Genomic DNA, 23,205 nt, shown 5'->3' on the forward strand with positions numbered 1-23,205 from the left:
TACATCCCAACGAGCTTGTTTTGTCGTAGGCAAAACAACTCTAACTGCAGAAATCCTTGCAACAAGACTTGCAACACCCTCAACATCGCCTACATCCTCAACCAGGACGTACATCAATGCCCTGCACAATATTCCGGACACGCTTTGACACAAGAACATGTTGCATCATGTAAGTCCACATAGAGTAATTGTCCCCATCCAATATGTCCTTAGTTGCAAACATCTTGAACACATTTTTGTTGTTGTCAGCCATGATGAATTCCTGCACTTGATGTGAAAGCTGCCTAAAAATAGGAGAAACAAAGCAGGAACAACACGTGCTATATAGCACAAACCGTAGAAGACTATAAGGGACCTGTTATACACAAAACAACACTGACACAAATTTTGCACAAAATGACAAAATAGCCTGTGCAGTATTGCTTGTAGTGGAAACGGAGGCCGAAATGAGCCCAAATCAAAATTTTGCAAACGCTCTCCAACGCTCATAGAAATTGGAGAAAGTGAGCAAGTGTGTGGTGTTGGCGACTAAGCTTGAGAGGATGATGACACTAATTGTTAAAATTAGAGTTGCAAGAAACACACACTGCTTGGAGAAGACGAAGGAATGTCAAGGCACACAACAAAGAGTATATTACAAGTAGTGTGTAATGGAAAGATAGATAGCCCTAGAATGATGGGCGTATATACAATGCACGGGGGAAAAACCTCCTAAAGAGGGAAAAAATGCCCCGGTGGTCCTACATAAGTTCACACACATCAGTACCACATGTATATAGTAACAATTATAAGCTAAGCTACCTACAAACTAATTTATGGGTGACGGCCATGATGAAAACTAGGAAAAAAGTAAGACTACCCCATAAACCTCATTTTGACTTCAATCTATAATTCATTCATCCACACTTTAGTCAAACCATGAGCCACAATAATAAATACCAAGTATAAACAAGTCTAGCTATTACTATACACAAAATGATGCTAGAACACACCAACACAATGAATATATAGGTGTCCCAAGTCAATCACTCCATAGGATAGCAAGTGTCCTCAATTATTCATGAGAGAAAATCAATTATCAATTGATTGCTTCTTGGAAAGAAAGATATTCGCTTTCGCATCATCAACTTTGAAACACCCCCCACCCCTTCCTTGTGTTGTCTAATAAGTTTCCCATGGTCCATCACTAGGGTTGTTTCATGGAATAATCAAAATAACTTTATTGCAAAACTCGTTGTGAAGTCTACATCAAGATAGTCTAACCAAATTTAATGAGAAGAGATTTAAATTTATTGTTTATTGTCATGCAAGAGAACACAAACTCTATCTCCTTCGTGGGTTTTGGCAAGTTGAGTTAGAGTGTAGATTAATAAGTATAAAGGCATTGTTCTTTAGTCAAGAAGTACAAAAGAAGACATGATAAAGTACTTAGATGTAACAACGGTGTTCAAGGAGTGAGACTTTGTTCAATGTTCATCATCCACTTGTAGCATGCAAAACTAAAAAGGATATTGTTAACTTTCTATTTTTATCATGTAGCTAATTCTACTTGTTGCTACCCTCTATAAAACATGCTTATATAGTGCTACATTCTTTTATAGTGCTACATTTTTCCTTTTAAAATTGACACAAACTCTAACTTTTCCATTTTTCTTGGGTGCTATCACAATTGGTGAAACCCAACCTGCATGCTATCTCATGGATAATCTATGCATCTATAAGTTTCTTGGTCTCTTCTTTTGTCTTCTCGGCAAAGGTCTCATTATAGGCATACGTCCTTTGTCTCGATAGTTTAGCATCTTTTCGCATAGGAATTGTGTGCTAAAAAATCTCTAGATCTACCCCTTTCAAATTTTTGTAGGACCATGCAAATACATCTCTATACTCTTTCAGGGTCACCGCGAGAGAGAGAGAGAGAGAGAGAGAGAGAGAGAGAGAGATAGAATCTTCAACCAATTGATCTTGGCAATGAATAATTGAATGTGTATACAATGGAGGCAAGGGGTTGCTTATATAGAAACCTCAGTAAATTTCCCTACCTAGAGTTTGACAAATAAGTAAAATAAATACCTAAAAGCCAAATTAAATAATGAAATCACATTGGACAGTTCACTTGAGATGCCAAAACTCTAACACCCTCTTTGAATCTCACAGTGGACATCAATAGTGAGACCAAGTCGATGAAGAAGCTACCATGGACACCCCATAGTGGTCACCAACTGGATACACCTCGATTTTGCTCCCCTCAACTTTGTACCTGAGAATGATGCCATCTTGAGCATCGGTTGTCCTTTTAGAAAATTGAAATGTGGACCACACTACGTCCAATAATCCTCATTCATGAACTGTGAACACATCACAACCCAAATATAGAACTCCAAGATAATGAATTGTGAAACACATTATGTCCATGATTTGACCAACAACAATGGATTGGTGCACTCATCCATAGTGCTTTAGACGTGTCTGGTTGGTTCCTTGCCAAATGCATGTGCCTTGAACTCCGACCTATGGGTCCAAACACCAATAACTTGAACTCCAACACAAGGGTCCAAATTAATTATCTGGAGCATTGCTTGCCCCTCGCTGCCACTCACAAGCCTCCCTTTGGCTGAAGCTAGTGGCGACACTTATATTTTGACTAGAAATCTGACGTCGAGGCCACTAGGTCCTCCACCACGTGTGCCACGCCGATCTCCTCTATCAAATCTTTATTATTGTAATCTCTGTCCAACTTGCCTTTATCCTTGTCTATCTGCGAGTTCTTTCTTTTTCTTTTGGCTTCAAACTCTCAAGCCAAACAAAGCACTGAGTCCCATTTATAGCAAGTGTGGTTGTACCTTGTGGGTACCAAGATAGCTAATTGAGTAGTGCTACTACCATCCATGTCAAGCTTGCCTTTGCCTCTATTCGCTAGCAAACTCGTCCATTTGCTTTTGGCTTCACAATCTTGAGCCTAGCAATTTTATGGTTTCATTGCGAATTGTGTCAAAGCATAGGCTACTAACTGGATGGTTGATGTGCTATCCATAGCCACTTGTTGGGTTTGGTGGATGTCATTGGCACTTGAGCAAGGGGGCCATGTTGAAGTTGCAAGATCCAAAAATCTGGTAATCCTTCTCGCACTCCTAGGGTGGCCGCACTAGCCAATCCGCCAGATCTCCAAGCCGCTTTTCCACTCCACAGCTTATGCCAAGCTACTCCGCACCCTGTGCTATCCCTCTCTTCAACTCCAAAGTCCGCCTTCTTCGTCTTCCAAACCACTCTTACTGTTCCTCACTCCAAAGGTTCCATCCATAGTGCACATCGTTTTAAAATGCTAGGCTCAATGTTGAAAAAAAGGGGGACCATGGTTAGCAGTTCCGTTCTGAAACACAGTCTATTGGAGGGGAATGGAAAGTTCCACTGTTGGAAATTTTGTGAGTACTATAGTGTTTCAGAATGATTGGAACAACATAGCTTGGAGGTATTGCCAAGGGAGGCCGCCTGTGGACAGCAATGTTTTAAGAAGCTACAACAGCGACCCTAGGGGAGGAAGACTTGGCAACGATGGGAGGGGCACAAAACGCAGTAGCAATTTAAAATGCTACTACCAAAAATAGATCCCCGCAAGGGGCATCACTAGAGGATAGGGATACAATGCCGATGACGTGTTGTGCTCTTCTCTTCTCAAGGGACAACTCCTCAATGCCAAGTCTCTTCAAGCATAGAGCTTCACCAACAGCTCTGATACCATGTCAAAGTCGACAATGTAGAAGCGTAGAGACGAAGAAAAGAGAAGGAGAGAGAGAGAGAGAGAGAGAGAGAGAGAGAGAGAGGGAGTCTCTTGAACCAATCAACCTTGGCAATGAATAATTGAATGTGTATACAATGGAGGCAAGGGGTTTCTTATATATCAACCTCAGTAAATTGCCCTACCCAGACTTTGATAATCATTAAAATAAATACCTAAAAGACAAAGTAAATAATGGGATCACATTGGGCAGTTCACTTGAGATGCCAAAACTCTAAGAGGGGGGGGGTTGATAAAATAAATAATCATAACTTAGGGGTGGGAATGGTTTTTAACTTAGGGATGGGAATGGTTTTTAAAGTACCTAAGCACACAAAATTATGGGTAGCCCCTTAATACGCCCTCCCCTCCAAGAAAAATCTCAAATATAAGGGAGAAAATTACTTTTTGTTTTATTAAATATATAGAAAACTATTTCATTAAATAGTATCCGTACTTCACACTTCACAGCGGTTACTCTAACATATTTTTATGTGATGTTGGAATTAAACTTGATTGTATTTATTTTTATATGAATTTTAAAAAATATATATTAATAAGAAGCAAAAGACAAAGATCATAAACATTCTTATCAATTTTGTTTGTTTTGAATGCTTGCATAAATTCTTTTATGGAGTTAGCAAGCCCAATATGGCTTTGTTTTGTACTTAGAAAGAACCTAAATTTTTAAATCAAGATCGGTGATGTGATAGCCCAAAACCTCCAACAAACATTACATCAATTCATATTTAACAACATACAAAAGCTTATTCATAAAATAGGAGAATAATAATAATAAATTGTGTTATACAAGTTTTAAATAGGCCCCCATGTTAGAAAATGGTACCTGCTCACTATTGTAGAACACTATTGGGGATTCACTTGTTGTGGGAAGAGGTCACCACACTTCATTTTACGATGGATTTCCTTACAAAGGACGTTTTTTTGGCCTTGTGGGAGAAGAATCTTGGTCTTTTCATAAAGAGTACTTGGCCAACATCATGGGAACCACCTCATACCATGCCAAGATTTCCCATCAGGAAAAAGCTTATGCGTAATATACAGCCTCTACTTTGTTCAGTATTTTCTAATCTTTATTCTTTTTTTACGGTTGAGATCCGTTTTGGAGAGCTTACCATGTAATTTGTAGCAAATCACTTGGGGAAAAAAAGGGCTATTCATCTGCAAAGCCTGCATATCTGACTCACATTCTAGTTTTAGCATCTTGTATTGATAAACAATTAGTCTTCTTCTTATGAAAAGCTACAAATGTTTTTATCATGTTTGGAGAAATTTAACCTGGTAGAAGAGCAGTGTAATGTACCCAACATTTATCCATATAAGTCATTTCAGTTATTTTGCAAAGTAATTGAGATTCTCAATTTTGTGAGTCATCATGATTTTATCAGAGCAATCGGATTGAAAAACGGATTCAGAATCCATTTATTTATGATCTTTCTTTATGTGGAACAATAGGTTTATGTGGGAACTTAATCTATGTGTGAAGAAAAATCTTAGAGATAGTATTTTTAGGAAAGAAAGAGAGATGAGTCAAAATTAGGATACTCCTTTCTTTCTCTCTTTCAAAATAGAATGGGAACTTGTAAGTATAGAGCTTTTTAAAATCGCGAGCTTTTTCCTTCTCTTGTTCTTGAAACCTCTCAGTATTCTTAGCACCCCCTAAGGCCTATATAAAGGACCATTCTCCTCTCACTTTGAACACACACATCTACAGAAGCGGAAGCTCTCTCGTAACAACGCGCCGGAGGAAACCTCTCTCCCTTAACCTCTCACCCTCAAGCCATCTCCATCTCCAACGTCGACGTGCTGTCACCCGATTTGTGAACACACTCTCTTTCTCTCTACAACAACGCGCTTTTCTTTTATCCATTTCAAAGCTATGCCTCCAAAGCGTGTAGCGCGAAGTTCTAAGGACGCCCATGCCGTTGCACCACCAAGGAAGGTGGAAAAAAAGGTGTCAACTCCGAACGTATCTCATGCGGAAGCATCAACCGAAGAAGAAGTCGAAGCCGTCCAACCTCTAGCATAGGAGTTAGCCGCACGTGCTCCAAATCCAGTAGAACAAATTTATAATTCTGCATTGCTATTCATGTTTGACTTGGGAAGCTAAGCATATGGAACCCCTTAAACCGTCCAAGAAACGTGATTCTATCACATGAAACAAGTATATGTTTTCATAGATTAGTGAAAAGATTGTTTGACAAATTGCTACTGTTTGTTGAATTGTTATTGCTTAATAAATTGTTATTGTTTGATAAGTGGGTTCTGATTGATATGAAGAATTGGTTGATCATGTTTGATGAATCATTTAATGAGAAGAATTGTTTTGTTCTTGCGGGTAGCGAGATGATCCCGCAGTTAGCGGAGATTAAGCTGAGGTTATCGGCTCTCTTTTGTTCCTCGCAGTTAGCGAGATGCCTCGCGGGTAGCGGGATGCTTCGCGGTTAACGAGATGGAAAGGTTGCGCAATTCGCGGTTAGCGAATAAATCCTTTGCAAAGGCTCTGTTAGTTAGACAGAGAAAGTCCGCGGGTAGCGGCAAAATCATGAGAAATTGGAAAAGTTGTTTTTGTTGAACAATAGGGCTGCTTTCATTAGCATTGTTTGAATTGTTTTGGTATTGTTTGAAGGGCTATATAAAAGAACCTATGTTTGGAACTAATTAAGGGAAACTGTTTGTATATGTTAAACAGTGTGGTAAAAAGGGTGAGTGCGGTGTGGAAAGTGGGGACCGGCTCAGGTTGCCGGTCAAGGATGGGTGGACTGGATTAGTCGAGTACTTTTCACTTTGTCTCAGCTAGTTAGAGATTTATCCCATGTCATATTTTGGATTTAAGGATGGCGGCCGTGCCTCTTAAACGAGGGGAAAAAGGCGTTGTTTTTGGATCCTTAATATGTGAAAGGGATTTCTTCTCTTATAATGTAACATCTAAAGTCCATAGAACCTTTAACCTCATCGACCTGTCTTGTGGCATAGGGTCTTGAAACTACGAACACAATAGGTAGAAGTCTTCTTCTCTTTCGTTGCTCGTATCCTTGCTTCGGATTATCGGAGTAGGGTGTCGTCAACGGATTTAGAGAATAAAGAAGGCTATCTTCCAAGTCACCCCGATCTTTTAGGACGGGGACCTTACAATTGGTATCAGAGCCTAGGTTAAAAAGATTTAGCTGGCTACTTCAAGCTTCCTCATGTGTATGGTTTTCTATACCCATTACGAGACTCGCGGGGATATTACAATATGCCGATTTATATGTATCATAGTTATGGTTGGAATCTCTATTATGTTTGCTCTTGGAGAGATCTTTGTAGACCCCTATATGAAATTTTGATGACCTTCCGATTAAAAGATTGAGTTATTTTCTACAAAGAAATTGTTTGACTAGTTAAGTCATGTAAGTGAGTTTTTTGTGTAGATTGAATGAGCCATGACTGGTTAAGTCATGTGATTGAGATAATCATGACTGATTAAGTCATATGATTGAGTTTTAATGGATTGGATAATTCATGACTGGTTAAGTCATATGAATAAGTTTTGATGGACTGGTTAAGTCAAGATTGGTTAGGTCATGTGATTGGGTTTTAATGAATCGGATAAGTAAGGATTGATTAAGTCATACGATTGAGTTTTTAGTGGACTAGATAAGTCTAAGTTTCAAAAGTACCCTATTGATTTGAGTTATTACAAACATTGATGTACACTCAGGGGAATCCTCAAATCACTTCTACGTTGGAAAACCCTCAAAACGATGCTCTCTATACGGAGATTCAGGAGAATAAGTTGTTGCTCAAACAAATGCAACCACCTTCCTTTAAAGGAGAGGGTGATGATATCGAGAAAAGTGTGTTTGTTTGAGCAAGGATTTTTTTGTAGTGTGTTTCAAAACATTGTCTATTGTGCGGGCATATACGGTTTAGCTAGCGGACGAGGAAAATTTAAGCGGCAAGGATTTTTGTGTAGTGTGTTTCAAAACATTGTCTATTGTGCGGGCGTATACGGTTTAGCTAGTGGACGAGGAAAATTTAAGCGAAAATTATGCAATACTTTTCAAAACACCATTGGATATCCGCGTGTTAGAATGTGCTATCTAAACAGGTTGGTGCTAAAGAGGATCCGTTTCAATATTGAGAGGTAGTCGTGTGGCATTGCCCTAGAAAAGCCTTAACATCAAGAAAACAATTGAGTATGCTTCAAAACGTGCAGAAGGGCATGCCATTTAAAGACATCTTGTCTTTTACACCCTTTTTGTTCCAACAAGCATTGTTGAAAGTAGGTTCATCAACAAAATAAAAACAGAATGGGATCCAAAATTGACAGCTTCAATGGATCCGATTTTCAACATGGAAATTTAAAGTCAAGGATACCTAATGCAAAATAACCTTTGGAGCATCATCAAGCCTCCTTCAACAGATGAAATAGGTAAAATTCCTACAATCGTTAAAACTTTATCTGCCAAACAATAGAGGAAAGGCAAGCAAGCACTTGGTATTATTCTAATGTCTAAACAAAAAACCCTCTCAAGGAAATATGCCCAACGTGTAGTATGAGTGGATAAAAAATGTCGAAAAAATAAATCAAAGGTTGAAGTCGTCTTTGCATGGCCATGTTTGTAGACTAATTTGGTAAAATGCGTATAATTTTACTAAATTGACTCAATGGCAAACCATGTTTTTTAATAGACTCAAACTTCTCTGAAACATCCTTGAATAGGTATATTATGAACCTATCACACTTCTATGTTTCTTACACAAACACTCACTCCATTTACTACTCACCCAAGTTAAGTAAAATTGAGTTAGGAAAACAAGAAGGGGACCTTTATTCCTTCTATCTCTTTGAGGTTTTCTTCCATATTCCCAATATGAGAAGAGGAATCGAGACTTGGTGACCAATTTTTCTCATGAGGAGAAGGAAATATCTTTGTTTTCTTAGGTGAACTTCATCCTTTGCATTCATAGGACTCATTAGTATCTATAGGAGATCTCTCTCTAGTAGTTAAAGAGTTTCACTGCTTTTGTAGAGATGCAGCTACCTTCCATGAAGAGATTCTTCCTCAAGAAAAATACCATTCCTCATTGGCACACTGAACTCTCCTAGAGGTTGCATGTTGAGTCTTCTTAGGCATTTCTTCCTCTTGAATAGTAGGAACCAGATGTTGTCCTGGAGTTGTGTTTGCACTTTAGAAATAAATAGCGGCTATGCACATTGCACTTCTAATATAGTTTATCAAGTTCTAAAGTGCTATCCTCACCCCACAATTACAAAAAATGTGTAATGGAAATGGCCTATGAACTTTGAGAATAGCGGAATTAAGAAAATTAGAGTGAGCATTTTTGTGAGATCACTTTGAGAGCATAGAGGGTGAACTTAATTGATGGAAGCACCATAAAGATAGTACTTAATCAACTTGGCATGAACAATAATTTTGTAAGAGAAAGAGTATTAGAGAACATGAAAATAGTTGAGGACCAGATTTACTTGAAGGCGGTCCCCCCTCCAAAATCCGTTTGTATTATAGATTCTCCCATCAAGAGAGACTTGGTACAAAACATTCTTTGTGTTCCTTGTGACCTTTGTGATGCTATGAAGATGAAAGCTTCATACATCACGAGCATAACATAAATTTTGCAAGAAGCATTAACTATCCCAAGCCTCAGTCCCAAGGCCTCAAACACCTTTGAAGAGAGCTAGCGGGAAATAAGGGTAGGGAAGATCAAGAAGAATCATTCATAGGAGAAAGAAATATTTCCTCACTTATCATCACTCTTCTTTCTTAGCATAGCATAATAGCATAGTAATGTAGATGAAGAAGATGGCAAGCTTAAGCATTGAAGCATGGCTCCTGGTTGGATTTGCATTCCATAGCCAAGATTGTTGGTGTAGGCTCTCAACTTCTCAACAAGCTTGGAGAAGGAGATGGAGCTCTTGCACTTTGCAGTCCACACAATGAGAGAGTGTGTGTGTTTGTGTGGGAGAGTATACCCCCCTCTCTTGCTTGGTACACCGCCCCCCTCCCTCTCTCTCTCTCTCTCTCTCTCTCTCTCTCTCTCTCTCTCTCTCTCTCTCTCTCTCTCTTTTGTATTATTTAATTATATCATTTGGACATGTGTCCTCTTTTTCCTCTTTGAGAGAAAGAACTTAATTATTTATTTTTATGCATCTAAATTCTCATTGGACCCTTTAAATCCTATCCAATAGGATTCAAGCACATCATGAGGGCCACATGTGGAGAAAGAGTAGATTATGGAGTCCCTCTTTGCCCAACATAAGGAGAAGCATGGGATTCATACACGACTTTCTTATTGTATTGGTTTGTAAGACATAGCTGATTGCCATTTGGAAGATAACCATCCTTCAAGGTGAATGGTTCTTTTTTCTTCTTCCCTAGTGCAAAGGTTGTAATTACCTACATAAAGTCTTGGTCAATAGCATACTCATCTATCATAAAAGATAGATCATTGTGAGTTGCTATAGACACCACATTTATCCTCGGCTATTGTGAAAGTGCATTGACCACTTGATTGTGCTTGCCAGCAATATGAGCAATATGAACTTTGAATTGCGAAAGAGAATTTGCCCACCTCATTTATTTGTCGGAGAGCTTGGTTTGCGAAATAAATTTCTTGAGACTTTGTGATCCATTCGTAGGATGAATAAAGCCCCCAAGAGATAGTGATTCCATGTGTCTAGGACATGTAGAACAACTAAAAGCTCTTTTTTGTCTATGCCCAAGACCTGTTCATACGCATTGAGCCTTCAGCTCTCATATGGTATGGCATGCCCTTCTTGAATCAAAACTGCTCCAAGGCAATCACCACAAGCATCACATTGGACCTCAAATGGCTTTGAGAGATCCAGAAGCATAAGGATTGGTTGCATAAGGATTGGTTGGGAGGTAAGCTTCTCTTTGAGCTTGTCAAAAGCATTTTGTCCTTAGCAGTCCACCACGAGTACTTAACGTTCTTCTTTGTTAATTCATGCAATGGTCCTACTATTTGAGATAATTTTTCTATGAAGTGTCTATAGTATGCACACATACCAATAAAGCTTCTTAGCTCATGTAGATTCCTTGGATTAGGCCATGCTTTTATTACCTCCAACTTTGATGGATCCATACATATACCATCTTGAGAGATAATGTGACCAAAATATTGAATCTCTTGTAGGAAAAAATCACTTTTCTTTTGATTAATGAAAAGCTTATTCTCTCTCACAACTTGAAAGATTACCTAAAGATGTCACTTGTACTCCTCAAGAGAATTTGAATTGCCTGAAGATTTTTGTCCATTGTGAGTTTAAATACGGTTGGAGAATTTGTCAAGCAAAAACTTGTAGCTTATCAAATAGTTCCTCTACCCGTGGCACAGGATTTTTTATATATTTTAAAATGATCCTATTTAGTGCTCTATAGTTGACACATGTAATATGTGCCATCTTTCTTTTGCACTAAAAGTACTGGTGAACAGAATGGAGAGGAGCTAGGCCTCACCACCCCTTTTTCCACCAATTCATACACTTACCTCATGATCTCCTCTTGTTGAGCTTGTGAAACTCAATAAGGAGGTTTATTAGGCGATGCGCTTCCTAGTAGAAGCTCTATTGCATGGTCATCATCCCCTCGTTTTGGAGGTAGCTCACTAGGGATGTCATCAATGAAAACATCTTGGAATCTATGAACATTGCTCTTCCCTTTAGCTTCATTTTGATCCTTGTTTTCCATGGCCTTGAAATTTCTTCTCACCCCTTGTTGGAAATTGATCCTTGAAGCAACCATAGTGTGGTGGATGGCTTTGATGATAGCGCTAGGCAGTTGTGAGTTGACATACTTCGCCATTTCTTCAGGAAATACTGCACGGTTGCAATTTTTTCAGAGAAGTATATCCTTTGAAAGACTGTAGCTTTGAGATGTAAATCCCAAAAATTTTATACATATTTGTGGATAGACTCGTTGAAGAGCAGCTTCAAGCTCTGCGATTTGGTCAGCACTTTGTCCTTTGCATCGCTTACAAGGAATAACTTCATGATGGAAACTCGTAGAGTTTTCCATGTCTTTGGGGCCTCTCCATTGCCACGAAGGCTAGACCACCATTGACGAGCAGACTTTTGAAAGTGCATAACTACATGGTGTAGCTTGGAGGACTCCGTGAAGCTCTCGTCTCCAAAGGCCGCATTAAATTGTTGGATGAAGGCCAATAATTTGTCTCTGGCACCAAAGGTGCCGTCATACATGAGAAAAGAGATACTCTCTCCTTCTTCTTTGAGCTTCTTGGGCTTTTGTGATCTTTGCCATGCAGGGTATGGTTTGCTATGTCCTCCCCTCTTATATTCTCTAGGAGAATAGCCATAGCTTTTGTCGGAAGAGGAGGAAGGTGAAGAAGAAGGAGAAGAGGGTGACCTCTTTCTTGCCTTTTTCTTCTTTTGTTTCCTGACAAGGAGAAGGACTATGGGTTGAACATTTCCTCTTGGGAGGAGTTGACGGTAGTCTAGATCGCCGTCTTTATGGAGCCACATCTTTAGAGAAATTTAGGGATTCACTTCTTTCTCGTTCTTTGGATTCCTCCTCTCTTATGGGAGAGAGTCTTCTTATGGGAGTCTCATCAAGAGACCTCCTAAGCTCTCTCTCCTCTTGGAGAGGAAAGGAAATCCCATAAGTACAAAGTGATTGAGTAACTTTGGTTTGCAAAGTAGGGTAGCCCATAGCTTGATGCGGCCTAGTAACAAGATAACTAACAAACATGGGGGCATCATCATTAGCACCTTCATGTGAAAAATCAAAGTTATCAATGTTCATTCTAGTCTCTTGGTTATTGTCATCCATGCTAATTATACTTATGTGTTTACTTAGTGTATGTTGGGGTATAAAGCCCAATGTGGTCGCCCAGGTAAGTGGGCGGGCCGCCAGGTATGTACACATATTCTTTTGTAAAAACCTAATAAGAACTCACTATGCTCTACACATTACAGTAGAGCGAGTTCACCATATCGTCGTGCTCTTCTTCTCGCACTCTCTCTCGCGTCACACTTCCGCTTGTACTCCTTCAACTGGTATCAGAGCTCAGATCGAGGCTCGGGGCAGCACTGCAGGAGGCTAGAGTCACCAGCTCAGATTGGAGTGAAATTCGACAGGCAAAGACACGACCCCAAATCCTGTGGGTAAGCCCGAAGGGCTTGGTGTTCTCAGAATTTCATTCTTAGGTCATCTCGGCCACCGTTCGGCTTTGACAAAGGTCTGCGCAGGCCATTTTCGACTACGTGGTCTCGACGGGTGCAGATCCGACTCTGCAAATTTGGGGTTTTCGGCCTACGACTGCAGGTGCTAAGGATATCGACACTCCCAAAGTGTTGATTTGTGGTTGTCTACACATCGAAGGACGGCTCACAGTTCTTGGAGGCGTGTCACATACAACACTGGCACATCTACACACAGACTGTAGGCGACATCCACTAGTTCATCAGGTAGCTTGTGTTTGCTGCTTGATATTCCAGATTTCATCCTGACATTGCAGGTACTTCCACATGGGATGTATTGTCAGAGATGATGTATGTCTGTTGAGGGTTTGTTGGCTGTGAGTCACGCAATAAACAACCGCCGCAGCGGTTACAGCATACAGTGGGAAATTTGTGGATGTATGACTTTGTGGGAAGTCTATGTACTGTCAGATTTACTGCAGCCTTTGTTGAGGGTCGAGTGAGCTTTTATTGAGCTGGAGGATTCTCGAATGTTGAGATCATTTCGGTGATACATGGCTTGGAGCGATCCCTCGAGCACCCTTAGATAGGCAGCTAGGATGTATTGACTGTGAGTTATACAGTTGGGATTGCATCTTTGCTTTACTGCCGTTGAGGCATTGTCGCAGTCTATGCTTACAGGACAATGACAGGACAGTCAGAGACAGTACAGGTGCAGGACAGGTTTACCCGCAGCTTACAGTGTCAGAGAGACAGTGTTTTTTGAGCTGTTTTTTGGTCTGTTTTTAGTACACCAGAGCCATTTTACAAAGGAGACTCTGCCAAAATTTTTGCAAAATCTGAAGCTTTCTTGGTTCATTTGACAGGTTGATATTGGTTAAGAGGTCAGTTTACAGGGGAACTCTGCCGAATTTTTCCCAGAAAAGTAAACTACTGTGAAGCGTATCTATGGCTGGATCACAGGACACTGCTCTTTACAATATCAAGAAGCTGAATGGAACCAATTTCCCATTGTGGAAGAAGCAGATTTGGCACGTGTTGGTACAAAAGAAGCAGATAAAACCTATAAAGCTCAAGGGGATAAAACCAGAAGATATGGATGAAGATGAATGGAGCGAAATGGATGAATTGGCACTTTCTACCATTATGCTGACTTTGGCAGAAAGCGTTTACTTCAATGTAGCAGACGAGATGTCGGCTTATCAAGCATGGTTAAAGCTGAGTGATCTTTATGAGAAGCAGAGTGCAGCTTCACAGGTATAATGTCTTAAGAAGCTTGTTGACTTGAAGATGAAAGAAGGGACACCTATGTCCAATCATCTGAATGAATTCAACACAATCTATAGTCAGTTGTCAGCTCAAGGTGTCAAGTTTGATGAACCTGTTAGAGCTATGTTCCTGTTGATCACATTGCCGGAAAGTTGGGACACTTTTCGCACAGCTTTGAGTAATTCTTGACCTCCAGATGGTTTGAACATAGCAGGTGTAGAAGGAAGTCTGCTAATTGAAGAAACCAATAGAAAGACAATGGACAATGGCAAAGGAACAGCCTTAGTTGTCAGGGGAAGGACCAAAGAAAAGTACAAAGGTGGAAAGAGGAATCGGTCTCGTAGCAAGTCCCGCAGTGCTAAAGGCAAGAGTGACATAGAATGCTACCATTGTGGCAAGAAGGGTCACATGAAAAGAGACTGCAGAGAATGGAAAGCAGAAAAAGGCAAAGAGAAAGATGAAGACCATAGTGAGAAGAACAAGTCCTCAGTGAAGATTCAAGAATTAATGTGACAAACACTGTTGCAGAGGATGACAGTCTAGTGTCAGGAGACATCTACTTCTTGAAGAATACAATGGACTCAGCTCTTCTTATAGCATCTGATGGAAATGCACTTAGTGACTGGATTATAGACTCAGGGGCATCACTTCATGTGTCTCCAAACAAGGAGTGGTTTACCTCTTATGTGACCACTAAAGATCATGTTCGGCTAGGCAATGGGCAGACATGTGAGATCTTAGGTGTTGGAGATGTTCAATTGAAGTTTCAGAATGGCTCTTCTTTCACGCTGAAGAATGTGAGACATGTTCCCGCAATTACAAAGAGCTTGATCAGCACAGGTTTACTTGATGATGCTGGCTACGTCACCACTTTTGGACAGAACATGTGGAAGATATCCAAGGATTCTATGACAGTAGCTCATAGAGTAAAGTCTGGAGGACTTTACATGATTTATGTATCAAATGTCTCTAAAAATGTAATCAATGTAACCGAGCAGCCGAACGTTTCTTTGTGGCATAGCCGGTTAGGACATATGTCCAAGAAGGGAATGGAAATCTTGTCTCGTTCTGGTTATTTGCCTGGCTTTTCATTTAATGATTTTGAATTCTGTGAACATTGTCTGTATGGTAAGCAAACACAGCAGCCACATAAGCATAGAAGTAGTAGAAGAGATACACAGTTGGCACTTTTTCATAGTGATTTGTGTGGACCTATGCCTAACGTATCTCTAGGGGGAGCTTCTTACTTTATGACATTTATAGATGATTACTCGAGGAAAGTATGGGTTTACTTTCTCAAGCACAAGGATGAAGCGTTTAGTGTTTTCAAAACGTTTGTGACACTTGTGGAGAATCAGAGTGGCAAGAAGCTTAAATGCTTACGCACTGACAATGGTGGAGAGTATGTTTCGAAGGCCTTTCAGGACTTTTGTGAGTCAAAAGGTATAAAACGTGAACTTACTGCTCCTTACAATCCTCCTCAAAATGGTGTTGCTGAGAGGATGAATAGGACCATACAAGAGAAGGTCAGAAGTATGTTGTCTAATGCACAGCTGCCAAATGGGTTTTGGACTGAAGCTGTATCAACAGCTGTTCATCTTGTAAATAGATCTCCTAGCAAGGTTTTGCAGAAGGATTCAGTGCCAGAGATGGTATGGTCAGGCAAAATGCCCTCATACAAGAATCTCAGAGTCTTTGGCTGTGAGGCATATACTCACGTTCCAAAGGAATTTAGGAACAAACTCGAGCCAAAGAGTAGAAAGTGCATCTTTCTAGGCTATGGTAATTCTGGTGAGATGGGGTACAGACTTTGGGATCCCGAATCCAGAAAGGTTGTCCGCAGCAATGATGTTCACTTTAATGAATCCAAATATCATTCTAAACCAGAGAGGGTTGAGGAGATTAGAAGAGTTGTCTTCCAAGAAGATGGACCTGCACGTGTAAGACATAATGTCAGGGCTCAAGAGGAGCAAGGACAGGATAGAGTGGAACCACAGGTTGTGGCTGAGCCTGAGCCACCTATTGTGCGTAGATCTAGACGTGTCACGCGACCTCCTGATAGGTTTGTTCCATCTATGAACTATGTCATGTTGACTGATTGCAATGAGCCTTCATGTTACAAGGAAGCAGTGCAAATGAAGGACTCCAGGAAGTGGCAATTGGCCATGCAGTCAGAGATGACAGCTCTGCATAAAAACCAGACATGGAAGCTAGTTAAATTACCACGGGGCAAAAAGTCTCTACCCTGTAAATGGGTTTACAGGTATAAGATCACCGCTCATGATAGTAAGCCAAAGTACAAAGCAAGGATTGTTGCCAAGGGCTTTAAGCAAGAACAAGGCATTGACTTTGATGAAGTCTTCTCTCATGTGGTCAAGATGACTACATTGAGATGCTTTCTTGCATTGGTTGCCATATTAGATTTGGTGTTGCACCAAATGGATGTCAAGACAGCGTTCTTGCATTGTGATTTAGATGTGGAAATTTACATGCAGCAGCCATAAGGGTTTGTTGAGAAAGGCAAGGAAGATTGCGTATGCCAGTTGTTAAAGAGTCTTTATGGCTTAAAACAATCACCGAGGGCATGGTACCATAAATTCCACAAGTTTATGCTTTCTCAAGGCTACAAACGTAGTGAGTTCGATCACTGTCTATATACAAAGAAGGCTAAGGATGGCAGTTGGCTGATCCTTATTTTGTATGTGGATGACATGTTGATTGCTGGCAAGCACTTGGAAGAAATTTCAGCTTTGAAGTCAAAGATGGCAAAATCGTTTGACATGAAAAACATGGGTGAGACAAGTCATATACTTGGTATGCGCATTGAGAGAGACAGATCAAAGAAGTTGATTTGGTTATCTCAAACAGAGTATATTGACAAGGTTTTGCAACGTTTCAATATGGAGAAGGGAAAGGCATTGAGTGTTCCATTGCCACCATATGTGAAACTTAGCAAACAAGATTGTCTTGTGTCTGAGGAAGAACAGGCTGAAATGGATACGATTCCATATGCGTCTGCAGTGGGTAGTTTGATGTATGCAATGATTGCTACTCGCCCAGACATTGCATTTGCAGTGGGAGTAGTAAGTCGATACATGTGAAACCTAGGCAAGAAACATTGGGAGGCAGTGAAAGGAATATTGAGATACCTGAAAGCTACAAAGAGTATGCGTATATGCTATGGGAGTCAGGAGATAAGTGTAAAGGGTTTTACAGACTCAAATTATGCAGGTGACTTAGACAACCGAAGGTCTACGTCAGGGTATGTCTTTACATTGGCTGGTGGAGCAGTATCATGGCGTTCTAGATTACAAGATTGTGTTACTCAGTCTACTACAGAGGCTGAATATGTTGCAGCATCAGAGGCATGCAAAGAATCAATTTGGCTTAATCGACTAGTAACAGATTTGGGAATCAAAGAAGAGATGCCTGTGTTATATTGTGATAGTCAAAGTGCTATACAATTGGCTCGCAATCCAGTTTATCACTCAAAGACAAAGCATGTGGATGTGAAGTATCATTTCATCAGGGAAATGCTCGAGGATAAGCAACTTCAGCTTGTCAAAGTTCACACCACAGAAAATCCTGCTGATCTACTTACAAAAGGACTTCCCTCAGAGAGCTTTGCGCATTTTCGCAAGCAGTTAGGTGTAGGGTAGTACATCACTTCTCTACATTTCTTGTATATTGGCTTGTATAGTAGCTTCTCTCACACTTAAAGTACCACATTGGACTTTAAGTGGGAGGTTTTTGGGGTATAAAGCCCAATGTGGTCGCCCAGGTAAGTGGGCGGGCTGCCAGGTATGTACACATATTCTTTTGTAAAAACCTAATAAGAACTCACTATGCTCTACACATTACAGTAGAGCGAGTTCACCATATCGTCGTGCTCTTCTTCTCGCACTCTCTCTCGCGTCGCACTTCCGCACGTACTCCTTCAGTGTATCCTTTGAAAATTCAAAACCTTAGTTGCTACTCCTCTTAGCCTTTGAAAATAAGCACTTAAGTATCTACACCCACGGCTCAAATTGGTTAATTATGGAGAGTAGTGGGGTGGGTCTAACATAGAAGAATTGCCGAGGGATATCTCCTTTTGGACTTCTTATGGCTCAATAATGGTAAAGCCATAGGCAAGTCTAAAAAGACCCCATTATTAAGACCAAAGCTCCCGAGGTGTGCACCATATCCCACATAGTGGGCTCAACAAAACCGATAATAGATCCAGTCCCACTTACCCTAATATAATTTACAAAATAAACCATTAATAGGCTACTTAAGGACCTCCAGTTCCTTCACACTTGTTGATGCACTTTATGTACCTGGGATCAAGAAGAATCTCTTGTCCGTATCCGCACTTGCTAGACTTGGACTTGTAGTCAAATTTGTGGATGACAGATGTACAGTTCATGATCTCAGTTTTGGTGATAAAATTATTGCATCTGGGCTTTTGTGCCGTGGGTTGTATAAGCTCACTTTGTATGACAAGTGTGGACAAAATTTTGCAAATGCTGTTGCAAATTCAAGAGATATTTCAAATGCAAAACTTTGGCATGCACATTTTGGTCATCTGAATTTTGCCAGTTTGCTGTGTTTGCAGAAATCTGATATGGTTGCTTCTTTGCGGTCTCTTGAAGCACCTGTCAAGCATGTTTGTGAAGGCTGTATTCTGGGTAAAATGCAGCGTTCTAAGTTTCCAAAGGATGGTTCAGTTAGGGCCACATGCAGGTTGCAGCTTGTGCATAGTGATGTTTGTGGGCCCATGCAAACTACGTCCTTGCGCAATTACCTGTACTTCGTGACTTTCATTGATGATTACTCCAGGCATGCATGGGTATTTCCACTTAAAGCGAAGTTCGAAGCTTTTATGTGCTTCAAACAATTTCTAGCTATGGCTGAAAATGTCTCGAAATGTATTATGGGCACCCTCCGTTCTCATCGAGGGGGGGAGTATATGTCTCATGAATTTAATGCATTTCTGGCTAGTCGTGGGATAACACACCAATGTACAGTGCCTTATACACCTCAGCAAAATGGTGTTGCTGAGAAAAAAAACAGGTCTCTGACGGAAATGGCACGATGTATGGTCAAAAGTCAAGCTTTTCCACATTCTTTTTGGCTTGAGGCCATCATGTGTGCCACTTATGTACTTAACACGTGTCCTACAAAAGCTTTGTAGTCCATTACTCCATATGAAGCATGGCATGATAGAAAGCCTTCTATTGAGCACATGTGGTTTTTTGGCTATTTGGCATATGCTTTGGTGCCACAAGTGCAGTGCAGAAAATTGGATGATAAGGCTGTCAAATGTATTTTTGTTGGTTATAGTGCTGAAAGCAAAGGTTACACATTGTATCATCCGCAAACAAAACGTATTCTGGTTTCACGAGATGTAGTGTTTATGGAAGATTCTGTTCAGCCCTTGCTGTCATGTACTAGAGACAGTAATGTAAGCTCAGAGGACATTTATGACACTTTGTTGCCTCTTTTCAGTGGTGGAAATACGAATGTAAGTTCCAATGAGGCAAATGTACATCCTATGGGGGTTTCTGAAAATGTTTTAGATTAGCCTATGACTGATGTAGATGTACATGATGTACTTGATGAGGAAAGGGCTGAAAATGAGCAGGCTAGAGGTATGCCAAAATGGCTGGTGCACACTTTGCGTGACAATAAATTGGATGCACCTTTGTCTACTCGTATTCATTCAGGCTCTCGGCATGCATCTTGTGCATCAGATTGTTATGCTTCGGCTATGTCTAGCTTACATGATGTTGAGGAGCCTCTATCTTTTGATGAAGCATAGAATTTAGAAAATTGGATGGCTGCCATGCAATCAGAATATGATGCACTTATAGAAAATGACACATGGACTTTATGTGATTTGCCTCCTGGCAAAAAGGCCATTGGTACGAAGTGGGTTTACAAGTTGAAACGCAAGCCGGATGGTGAGATTGATCGCCATAAGGCTTGACTTGTTGCAAAGGGTTATGCACAGCAAAAAGGCATCGATTATGAAGAGACTTTTGCTCCCACTTGTTGTATGACTACTGTACGTTTTCTATGTGCATTGGCAGCTCATTTTGGTTGGGATGTACATCAATCAGACATTGTTACTGCTTTCTTGAATGGTGACATATTTGAGGAAGTTTATGTAACGCAGCCTCGCAGTTTTGTCATAAAAGGACAAGAGGACAAAGTGTAAAGATGTAAGAAGGCTTTATATGGGTTGAAGCAATCTCTCGTGCTTGGTATGAGAAAGCTGACACTCATTTGGTTAAACGAGGCTTTCGTAACAGTCCAACAAAAACCACATTGTATGTAAAGCGTGAGGGTGATGTACTTCTCATTGTGGTTCTTTATGTTGATGATTTGCTAATCACTAGACCAAATGAGAGACATATTGCTGCATTTAAGGCTGATTTGAATGCTACATTCAAGATAAAAGATTTGGGGTTGTTGCATCATTACTTGGGTATATAGTTTAAGCAGTGTGATGGTGGTATTGCCTTGTGTCAGAAAAGTTACATAGAGACATTGCTATGTAAGTTTGGACTTGAGGATTGCAAACCTATTGCCACTCTCATGGATACAGGTTTGAAGTTGAGTCTACATGATGCTGGCGATCCTGTTGATGTCACTCTTTACCAAACTCCTGTTGACTGCCTCATTTATGTATGCAACACGAGGCCGAATATTCAGTTTGCAGTCTCACAGGTCAGTAGATTTATGCATAGCCCAGAGTCTAAGCATTGGCAGGCTGTTAAGAGGATTTTCCGCTACCTTAGTGGCACTTTACATCTTGGCTTGTTTTATCCCAAGGGGGGATCATTGCAGCCAGACTTACATGCTTTTTCGGACTCAGATTGGGCTGGTTGTTTTGACACGCGAGTGTCCACAAGTGGTTTTTGTTTCATGCTTGGCAGTTCATGTATATCATGGTTGAGCAAGAAGCAACCTACTATGGCCACTTCGAGTTGTGAGGCTGAGTACAAGGCAGTCTTCACAGCTACGGTTGAGTGTGTATGGTTCAGACGCCTTATGGCTGATTTGGGTGTTGAATAGGACACTGCCAACACTATATACAATGACAGTCAGAGCCCATTGGCAGTTGCGAGGAATCCAGTTTTTCATGCTCTCACAAAGCACATTGAGGTGCATTACTACTATGTCAGGGAGAGGCTCTCAGCAGGAGAGATCAGCTTGGCTTATGTGCCAACACAGGACAACCTTGGCTTATGTGCCAATAGAGGACAACCTTGCAGATCTTTTCACAAAGGCATTGTCTCGTGAGAAGCTTGAAGCTTTCCGCAAAGCTTTGGGCTTCCTCCCCTTTGTGGACTGATCCTGTCCTTAGGGCATGGCACTTCCCTTTACTCATGTGCCAGCTCTCGTTCACTGCATCACTCTAGGGGGGATTTGTTACCATATACATGTGGTAGTGATGTGTGTGAACACACTAGGACCGCCGGGGCATTTTTTCCTCTTTAGGATTTTTTTCCCCCCGTGCATTGTATATACGCCCATCACTCTAGGGCTATCTATCTTTCCATTGCACACTAAGTAACACACTCTCTATTGTGTGCCTTAAGCTTCCTTCGTCTTCTCCAAGCTGTGTGTGTTTCTCTGCAACCCTAATTCCAACAATAAAGAGCATAGATCGGTTCTTACTAGCATATAGAGGACCCTATGGCCTTCAGGCCATAGGGTGCCAATATAGAGCATAGATCGGTTTTTACTAGCATAGAGCGGACCCTATGGCCTTTAGGCAAGAGGGTGCCAATATAGAGCATGGAGAGACTCTTACTAAAATAGAAGGGACCCTATGGCCTTCAAGCGACATGGTGCCAATATAGAGAAAATAATGTTTTTTACTGGCATATAGAGCACCCTATGGCCCTAGGGCCATTGGGTGTCAAAAATCATTCATGAAGGGTTTCGTCAAATTGAAAACATAGAGGGCACCTTGTGGCCCTTGGGGCCATAGGATGTCATATAGAGCATAGATAGGTTCTTACCAACATAGAGGGGACCCTATGGCCTTCAGACCTTGGGGTGCAAATATAGACCAAATAGTGCATCACACCAGCATGGAGAGCACTCTATGGCCCAAGGGCCATAGGTTGCCAAAACAATGAGGGCACCTTGTGGCCTTGGGGCCATATATTGTCAATATAGAGCATAGAGCATAGAGCACAGAACATAGAGCATAGAGAGATTCTTACTAGCATAGAGGGAACCCTATGGCCTTGAGGCCATAGGGTGTCAATATAGAGAAAATAGAGGTTCTTACTAGCGTAGAGGGGACCCTATGGCCTTCAGCCCACAAGGTCTCCTCAATATAGAGAAAATAGTGTTTCTTACTGGCATAAAGAGCACCCTATGGCCCTGGGTCCATAGGTTGCTAAAAAACCCTCAGGAAGGGTTTCTTCAAAACATAGAGGGCACCTTGTGCCCTTGGGGTCATAGGATGTGTAGAGCATCAAGAAGTTCTTACTAGCATATAGGGGACCCTATGGCCTTCAGGCCATAGGGTGCCAATATAGAGCATAGATCGGTTCTTACTAGCATAGAGCGGACCCTATGGCCTTTAGGCAAGAGGGTGCCAATATAGAGCATGGAGAGACTCTTACTAAAATAGAGGGGACCCTATGGCCTTCAAGACACATGGTACCAATATAGAGAAAATAGTATTTTTTATTGGCATATAGAGCACTGTATGGCCCAAGGGCCATTGGTTGTCAAAAATCCATCATGAATGGTTTTTCCAAATTGAAAACATAAAAGGAACCTTGTGGCCCTTGGAGCCATAGGATGCCATTATAGAGCATAGAGAAGTTCTCACTAACATAGAGGGGACCCTATGGCCTTCAGGCCTTAGGGTGCCAATATATTCCAAATAGTGCTTTATACCGACATGGAGAGCACTCTATGGCCCTGGGGCCATATGTTGCCAAAA

Source organism: Adiantum capillus-veneris, chromosome 30 (assembly GCF_014529385.1).
Source record: "Adiantum capillus-veneris isolate H3 chromosome 30, ASM1452938v2, whole genome shotgun sequence".
Lineage (NCBI taxonomy): Eukaryota > Viridiplantae > Streptophyta > Polypodiopsida > Polypodiales > Pteridaceae > Adiantum > Adiantum capillus-veneris.